Below are 8953 nucleotides of genomic sequence, written 5' to 3'. Positions count from 1 at the left end.
GTCAAAATGTTCAGCTCTTCAAGGACATTCATACTACTATTCAGAAGTTTTCTAAACTTCATACATTTTAAATATTCAGCTTTATTTTGAAAATCTTGCCCCATTCAAATGAATGGGAAAATTCTACTTCAGCAAACTTTCAGCTATTTCAGCTATCAAAATGTTCAGCTTTTCAAGGACATTCATGCTACTATTCAGAAGATTTCTAAGCTTCATACTTTTGAAATATGTAGCGTTATTTTGAAAATCTTGCCCCATTCAAATGAATGAGAAAATTCTACTTCAGCAAACTTTCAGCTTTTTCAGCTATCAAAATGTTTCGCTCTTCAAGGACATTCATGCTACTATTCAGATCTTTTGAAAACTTCATACATTTTAAATATTCCGCTTTATTTTGAAAATCTTGCCCCATTCAAATGAATGGGAAAATTCTACTTCAGCATACTTTCAGCTAGCAAAGCCAATCAGGTGTCAAAATGTTCAGCATTTTTAGGGCAGTCTTTCAGCACTCAGCATCCATACACATTTTCTTCAGAAAATGCCTTTCTTGAGTTTGTTGATAAACATTTAACAAAAAAAGCTATGCCAAATATCAAAACAACTATCATAAACATGTACTGTAATTAACATTCCTGTGTCATTATCAAGCAAACTGTGATGTCCTTCAGTCATTTTATGAAAAAGTCGAAGGTCATGATAAAAAGCACAGTAAAATACAAAATGCATTTTGTTCTTGATGTCTTCTTCTTGTAACGTATAGCCTCAATCATGTATGAACATGTTTTACTAGTTTTTATGTCTGGCTATTTATGTACATTGGAATTTGTCACTATGTCTCTGTTCTGTGATTAAATAATGGCTGAATGATTAAGTATGGTCAGTTGTGAGGCCACTGTGGTAGACTTCTTCATCTTAGCTATTCTTGACTTAGATATAGCTGACTTTAGGTACACACAGTGGTTAGTACAGTGTGTAGTCACTGGCACATGTACACAGGGTTTTATGGGTTTCAGCTCAATAGCATCAGAGACCAGGGAGGACAAATGTATTCACATTCTTTAAACCCTCTGAATTATTGATGAGCATTTCCCTTTCTTTGCTTCACCTTTCCTTCTTCTAGTTCTTTCAGCACAAACAAACACAATTATGGATAGCTTCTTTTTTCCGGAGTCAGTGAGGGGAAGTAATGACAAAATCTTAGCTGAGACGTGGGACAGATTGCAGCAGGTGGGCAAACAGAGAGAGAGAAAATGTGTTCTTGTCAGTCAGAAAAAGATTTGATGTTATCTCTGATCCCTAAACACTGAACCACTTCTCTGTGGCTCTCCTAAATATACCTCTTGCATGTCATGTCCTGGAGACTTACCCTAATCTCAGCCTAACCTTAAACCAAGTCATGATTTACATGGAGAACACCAGCATCTGGTCCCCACGGAGAAAGCCGGGTCCCCATAATGTGAGAATATAAACAGGTTTTGGTCCCCATTGTGTGAGCAATGCCAGGCACACACACATGCATACACACACAGCCAGGGCTATTAAAACGAAGCACCGATAGGAGCTTGCTGAGAGATAATTGTCTCATAAGTCAGTAAGCATAGCTGGTGGCAAGGTCAAGTTTTGTAGTTTTACCTCTGTCTCTTCTGATGAGTCTTTCTTCTTCTTCTTTTTCTCACCTTTTCTCTTTTCTCTCTACCTGAGTCTGTCCTGTACCTGTCAGGACCCTGTCACTTCTCTCCATCCCTCACTCCCTCTCTCTTTCTGCATCATTGGGCTTTAGGATTGCTTGTGCCATTCGATGAATATTAATGGAAGAGTTTGGATTTTCTATGAAAATGAACCATTTATTTGCAGAGTCCCTCTCTTTTGGCTTAATGGGGGGTTTAGCAGGGGCCAACTGAGTGCTTCCAGACTTACCAATATGAAAATGAAACAGGTCAGCGCTATGCTAAATAGGATTCAGGTCAGTAAGAGACTGTGGTCAACCAGATCTGTCATCTGGGTTTAGAGGAGCCTTTTCATTTTGTTAGGTTATTTCTTAGTTAGATAGATGTGGATAGAGATTTGTTGTCTAGGAATGTTTAGTGCCAAGGTTACAGGAAAACTGCTGTTAGTGTCAACTGTAATGCTAGTCTTAATATTTGTCTTAAAGTGTAAGGTTATGTCCCATTGTTTAGATACACACCACGAAAACAACAGTCACGCACCTTGACTTTTCCTCATGTTTTGGCTAAATGATAGAGCAGCTGCAAAGCTTGCTTATCGGGTGGCGTCACGGTTTGACGCCCCTTGTAGCATGGGCTAGCCCAAAAATGATTAATATTATATAGGTTGTTGGGTCCAGACTTGCTCAGCTTTCTGCTGCCTGCGCGCAGGTAGAGGGGTGAGAGAGCTCTGGACGTGTCCTGTGAATTTTACCTGTGATCCTCTGAATAAACCAGCACGGTTATTTTTTATAAAATCTAAAGCAGTCTCTTTCGTCTCATTGAGAGTTCCTGGTTTGAAAGAACCGGAAGAAGCTACACAGAAATAATAGCTTATAATTTCGAAACAACATTATAGCAAAGCATGGCATTGTTTGCAACCCAGAGATGTATGGAGGGTGTTTTTGAGTGGTCGTAGGTTTGGTTGAGTGGTACATGTACTTTAGATTTGGTTTGGATATTTCTATCAAGTCATATAAGTGTACAGTATATTTATTAGTCAAGAAGGAGAGATTTAGGTTTGACTGATTGACTGAGAGACTTCTTCCTTGAAGTCAAAGTAGCTGTATGGATGATTCGGTTTCTGCTTGACCTATTAACAGTTAAATGCATAACACTAGTGATTTCAAAGTATTTACTGTGTGTCAGCATTTTGTGTAAATCCTGTATTCAATCAGTTCACCAAGGAAAGGCAGGATAAAAAGATTTAGAATAGGTGGAGAGAATAAAGGAAAAGAGGGAGAAAAAACAGAAACAGGGAAAGAAAATAAAAGTATGAAGGAAAATACAAGTGCAATTTCAAAGGAGGCAAAAAAAATTAACAGATTAAAGCACAAAAGGAAAAAAATGAAGGCAATAAGGAAGGATAAAAAGCCAAAGGAGAGATGGAAAACAAGGAAAGAAGAAGGAAAAGAGTGAAAGAAATTAAAAGGGATAGAAAACTAAGCTGAGTGAAAGGACAGAGAAGAACAGAAGGACTGGAGGAAAAAGAAAAAATAAAGATAGAATTTGGATATTATGATATCAGCTCCAACTAATAACTAAAGCTGTTAGATAAGTGTTTTGGAGTTGAATTAATGTTTCCTTTATAATACTATAGTTTAGAAACATTTTTGGAAAGTCAAAGTGTTTATTGTCATATGCACAGTATGGAAATGTGTTTCCCTGTACAATGAAATTCTTACTTTGCCATCCACATGAATGCCACACAATACAAGTGAAATATAAAGTAGATAAATAAGTAACACACAATCTAAGGCACTTTAAAGCAGCAAATGAAAATATATAATAAAAAATATTTAAGAATATAATAAGAAAATGTATTGTTATACCCCAGTTCTTTAATTGGACAGATCTGAATAACGAAGGAGTCCATCTTTCTTGATTTTAGTGCTGGTTTATTTAAAAATATATAAATAAAGATTACAGAACACAATCCAGGTTGTTCCCTCCTCCAGAGACACACACACTCTGGCTGCTGGAGAGAGAAGCTCCGGGAAACACAGAGCCTAATACATTTATCAGTTTTAGGCTAACCCCTTACACAGATGAAGTCAGTCCAGCAAACTCCATCGCTTATCTAGAGCTCCATAGGCTTGGAGCAGCTGTGTGTTACCTAGTCCTAACAAAATGAGGTGAGGTGAGCTTAATGTGTGTGGATTTTGTTACGTGGTGCGTAACTAAAACAATCATTCAGACATTAATCTAATACAAGATTAATACAAGAAAACAATTGGTGTCATGGCTTACTGCTAACCTTGAAACAGAGCAGATTAGAGCAGACTTTGAATCTTACTAAATTGCATTACTAATACATTAAAGTCTAAGACACATTGTCTAATAATTATCTGACTAATTTATTAATTTCTAACACATGTATGTAATATTCAGGATCACAAAAACAAGCATGTATTTAAGTATGATCCATGAGTAATATAGTTTCTACATCTGCAGGCAGTACAATTAAAGGCATCACATAAGTTTTAACTGTGTAAGATTTGAGTGTATAGACTCTAGTTACTTTACAAGCTTTAGTTACTTTTCATACCTTTAATTCCCTTTAGTTACTTTTCACAACTTTATTTTCCTTGTTTATACATATTACAGATGTATTGATGATTGTCCAGAACTACTGAGCTTTGGTCATTTTTAATACATTTATTTCCCTTGCTTATATATCTTACAGTTGTACTGATGAGAATCAAGTGATACTGAAGTAGAAACTGCCTGCTTTAACTTCTGTGTAGAGACAGTATGTCTGCATCTCCAAGAAACCAAAGAGCCTATTTACATTTTAACAGAGACCTGTTGGCCTGTTCTACACTCACACCTAGACCATTCCATTCCATTCCATTTTCCAAACCGCTTAGTCCCAAACGGCACACCTAGATCCACTTATCATAGTCCAAGATTCTGCTTTATCTTGGGGTGCCCTGCAGCACCAGGGGGCCAACAACCTGAGATGACCACCTGGCCAGTTTAGCATACTTATTAGCTTCACACACACAGGGGGCCTGCAACTCAGGCCACTCATTGATCAGTGCACCTTGAGATCAAGATCAGGGTACCGGACACACACACACACACACACACACACACACACACCTGGTCTAGATCACATATCAGCAAGCAAGCGCAGGCAGGGGTTGACCTACTCACACCAAATGCCCAACAGGATTACGAATTGTGGAATGTCCAGGGTGGAGCAGCCCAAGAACTTAAAAAGATTGTGAAAACGTAACTTGTGGTCCAGAGAATGGAATGCCTGCGGGAGCTCTATCTCTCCGCTGTAAGACCTACCTGTGCTCAGACTTCCAGTAAACTTCCTGTTGATTTTAAACAGTCCTCTCCTGTCTTCACTTCTCATGCTTCCAAAAAAGAATCGGGTAATTTCTAACAACTGTCAGTGAGAGAATTCTACAGTTTTCCAGGGAGATTCAGCTCATTTCCAGGCTTTTCCTGAATCGAGTGATGCTATCTTTGTATTAATTAGGGTTAAGTGAAAAAAGTGCTGACAGCAGAAATAAGTGAACATGCTTAAGGCTGACACTGTGACAGACAGAGAGAAACACAAAGTACACATTTACATTTACAGAGTCTTGAAATGTGTAGTCTGGAAAGAATTGACAAGAAAAGCAGATTGTCACCTGCTAAGCCTAAACTACCATACATACATGTATAGAGTTGACAGATGACAATCCAGAGAAGCAGCAGACCATTGAAGCAAAAATGTACATGGGTGATTAAATGTAGAATGATGATAATTGAATTGTCTCATTGTGATTATCTGATTGATACTTGGTCATTGATTTATGAGTAATTGTGTGTGTGTGTGTGGGGGGGGAATACAATAGTATAGAGTACCCTGATCCATACAACATGAGGGGTCATTGAATGGTTTGATGAGGATTACCATGATGTGAATCATATAGCCTTCACAGTCACCAGCTCTCAGCCCACTTGAACATCCATGGTAAGATGTCGCAGTGGTGTGTTAGACTACGTTCCCACTGCAGGCTGAAGTGACTCAAATCCGATCTTTTTGTCCAGATGTGACCCATATCCGATTTCCTTATGACAGTGTGAACAGCACAAATCCGATTTTTTCAAATCCAGCCCAGGCCACTTTCATATGTGGTCCTAAATCGGATACATATCCAATGTTTTGCAATGCGACTTCAGTCTGAACGGCCAGGTCGCATTTCATGCGATTTTTATGTAATTGAAATGCGACAGACGTCACAATTCTGCACTGGAGGAGGCGAGGCCATAAGCAATATTTGTGCTCTCCTCCTTCTTGATGTTCTTCTTCTTATTATTTCTTTATTTCAATTGCACATTAACTGGTACATCGCTACACACATGGTATCACGAGCCACATCCATTTTTATTTTCGCAAACACAGTACGCTGCGTCTGACGTCACGTCCTCTTCTGCGCATGCAGGTCAGCTCAGGGCCGTATACCGTTCACACATGAGACAGATGGCAGTCGCATTTAAATGACAGCATGAACAACAGCGCAAAAAAATTGAATTTCGGCAAAAAATCCGATCTGAGCATTAAGACCTGCAGTGTGAACGTAGTCTTAGACAGCACTTCAGCTACCACCTTCAACAAAACACCACCTGAGGGAATATCCTTTGGAACAATGGTGTTCATCCCTCCAGTAGAGTTCAGAGAATTGTGGAATCAATGGCAAGGTGTACTGAAGCTGTTCTGGTGGCACGTAATGGCCCAACACCTTATGTTGGGCTTTGAAATGTTATTTTCTTTAAATTTTTATTTTTAGGAAACTGGCACAAACTAAAGCGCTTAAAATGAACTTAAAAAATTAAATATGCTTGTGCACTGAGGATGTAGAAAGACAAGCTGGTTATAGGATGGCGCATCAGATGATGTCATGGGTGATGACAAAAAGGGAGGGGCACTAAAATGTATTCAGAGACTGACAAATCCCTTCTCAGCAACACCTGTTCAGAGTTGTTTGCAGAGTTTAAGGGCTATGTGTCCTTCCTGAGTGTATGCAGCTTAATTCACACAGCTTGGTATACTTGTTGCTGATAGTCAGTTAATGTTTATCTAATGCACATTCAAATATTTAACTCTTGCTTGCTCCTTTTGTGTGATTTATGGCGGTTCATCCTTAAGTGGCTTGTCATTGCTGGTTTCACGTCACACATTTGTAATTAGCTTCCATTTCCACCCTGTTTCTAAGTGCAAAAGCATTATCCCATTATGGTGTGCAGCCTACACTGATCTTCTAGTGTACCACACACACTAGATTAATGATAGCATAAATGTCCGACCTTTATTATACTGTGCCTATACTGTCTAACAGCTCTCTGACCCAATAAAATGGAAAAAGGAGATCCATCACCCCTCTCCTCTATCCCACTTCCTACAGCTTTTCCCTTTATATTTTAGATTGGAGGCATTTCCTTTCTGCTGATGTCAGGAAGGGTGTTTTGGGGCCATGGCCAGACAATGAGAGAAATGGAACAATGCTTGTTATGCTGCTTTGCTCTTCTTTTTCTTACACTCACCTCTGATTGAACACAGAAAGTGACTATAGCCTCTTTTAGATAGATTCCATTTTATTGGCATTAAGGTGGTATTAATTGGCATTAATTATTTAAACTGAACTAAAAAGGTCAGCATAATAGTCACGAGTCAAGATTTTTTTATTTGCCATTTATGCATAAACAGACAGTCCAGGCATATAGGAATTCTTGTGCAGCTCTCCTTTGGAGTCAGGTAAGGAGTCAAAAGCCAGAAAGAACTCTTAGTCTTAAAATAAAAAAAGATAAAGCATTAAAACTGCAATACTCAAAAATAGGGTAATAGTATTTTCCCCAGTGAACTTCAAACATAGCACTTAGTAATTCACATGGTGGAGTTGGATATGTCATTATGCTTGGTGAGGTAGTGAGGGGTTATAACATACTATAACATACTAAAACACAGTTTATATTCAGGCTTGTTTCTTGGTAGAGCTGCTATTATTCAGGTACCACTAGAGAACACTGATGATATGCTTTTACAAAAATACCTTGTGGAACATTTCTGTATTATTATTGTGCATGTCTAGTAAGGGGTTATTGCACATATATTCTCACATTTTCATATTTACCATCAGTCTTAATGTGGCATGGAAAAAGCTGTTGTAAAGTCTAGTTCTCTGTGTGATGATACTGTCCGCCCTGCTGTGCCTGAGGCTGTAGGTGCAGTTTTTGTGTCTGAGCAGAGAGGGAGCTGGGTGGCGTGGATCTCTGAGTATGTTCTCTGCCCTTTTACAACAGCGCTGTGTGTACAGTGTGTACACAGCAGGCAGTTCAGTCCCAGTTATCCTCTCTGCAGTCTTTATGACCCTTTGAAGAGCCTTCCTCTCTGCCTGTGTAGTGTTTCCATACCAGACTGTGATGCCAGTAGTGAGGATGCTCTCTACCAGTCCTCTATAAGCCTGGGTGAAAGGGCGATGGTTCAGCTTTTCTAAGTGCCGCATGAAGTATAGCCGCTGCTGGGCTTTCTTCACTGTGGCAGCTGTGCTCAGTGACCAGCTCAGGTCAGATGTCACCTGCAGGCCCAGGAACTTGAGGCTGTCAGCCCTCTCCACCTCAGTCCCTTTGATAGTCAGAGGCAGCAGAGGGCAGGGGTTCTTCCTGAAGTCTACTATTATTTCTTTTGTCTTATTTATAATGAGGATGAGGTCATTCTCCTCTCCATAAAGAAGAATGTCGTTCACCAAGCTCCTGTAACCTGACTCATCCCCCCCCTTGATGAGGCCCAGAATGGCGGTGTCATCAGCATATTTAATGATGATGGTGTCATCCTGGTTGGAGACTCAGTCGTGAGTGTACAGGGTGAAGCATCTGGGACTGAGACAGCAGCCTTGCGGTCAGGCTGTGCTGATTGTGAGCTCAGCAGACACTCGCCCCCCTATTCTGACCACCTGTGGCCTTTCAGTCAGGAAGTCCAGAATGTAGTTACAGGTGGGAGTTCAAAGTGTTTATTTTGTCATATGCACAGTTAGAAAATGTGTTTCCCTGTACAATGAAATTCTTACTTTGCTGTCCACATGAATGCCACAAAATACAAATGAAATATGGTGGGGTTTTTTCCAGATTGCGAGTGAGAGCAGACGTGTTTATTGCCTCTCTGTCTGTTCTACGATTCACTTCTGTTCTTTTCATATTGTCAAGGCTTTGAGCTCTGAGCAAAACTCTACAACTACTAAAATGCCTCCAAAAGG

The 8953-nt window shown here is 39.6% G+C and overlaps 1 protein-coding gene across 2 annotated transcripts in view; it reads left to right on the top strand.

The window, feature by feature from the left end:
* Positions 1-8953, top strand: part of ca10a (carbonic anhydrase Xa) — a 514312-nt gene that overhangs the window by 30354 nt on the left and 475005 nt on the right. The gene's annotated exons all lie outside the window — the stretch shown is intronic.

This window comes from Monopterus albus, unplaced genomic scaffold, assembly GCF_001952655.1.
Source record: "Monopterus albus unplaced genomic scaffold, M_albus_1.0 scaffold96.1, whole genome shotgun sequence".
Taxonomy (NCBI): domain Eukaryota; kingdom Metazoa; phylum Chordata; class Actinopteri; order Synbranchiformes; family Synbranchidae; genus Monopterus; species Monopterus albus.
Note: the sequence above shows the minus strand (reverse complement) of the source record. Positions and strands in the feature narration are given on the sequence as shown.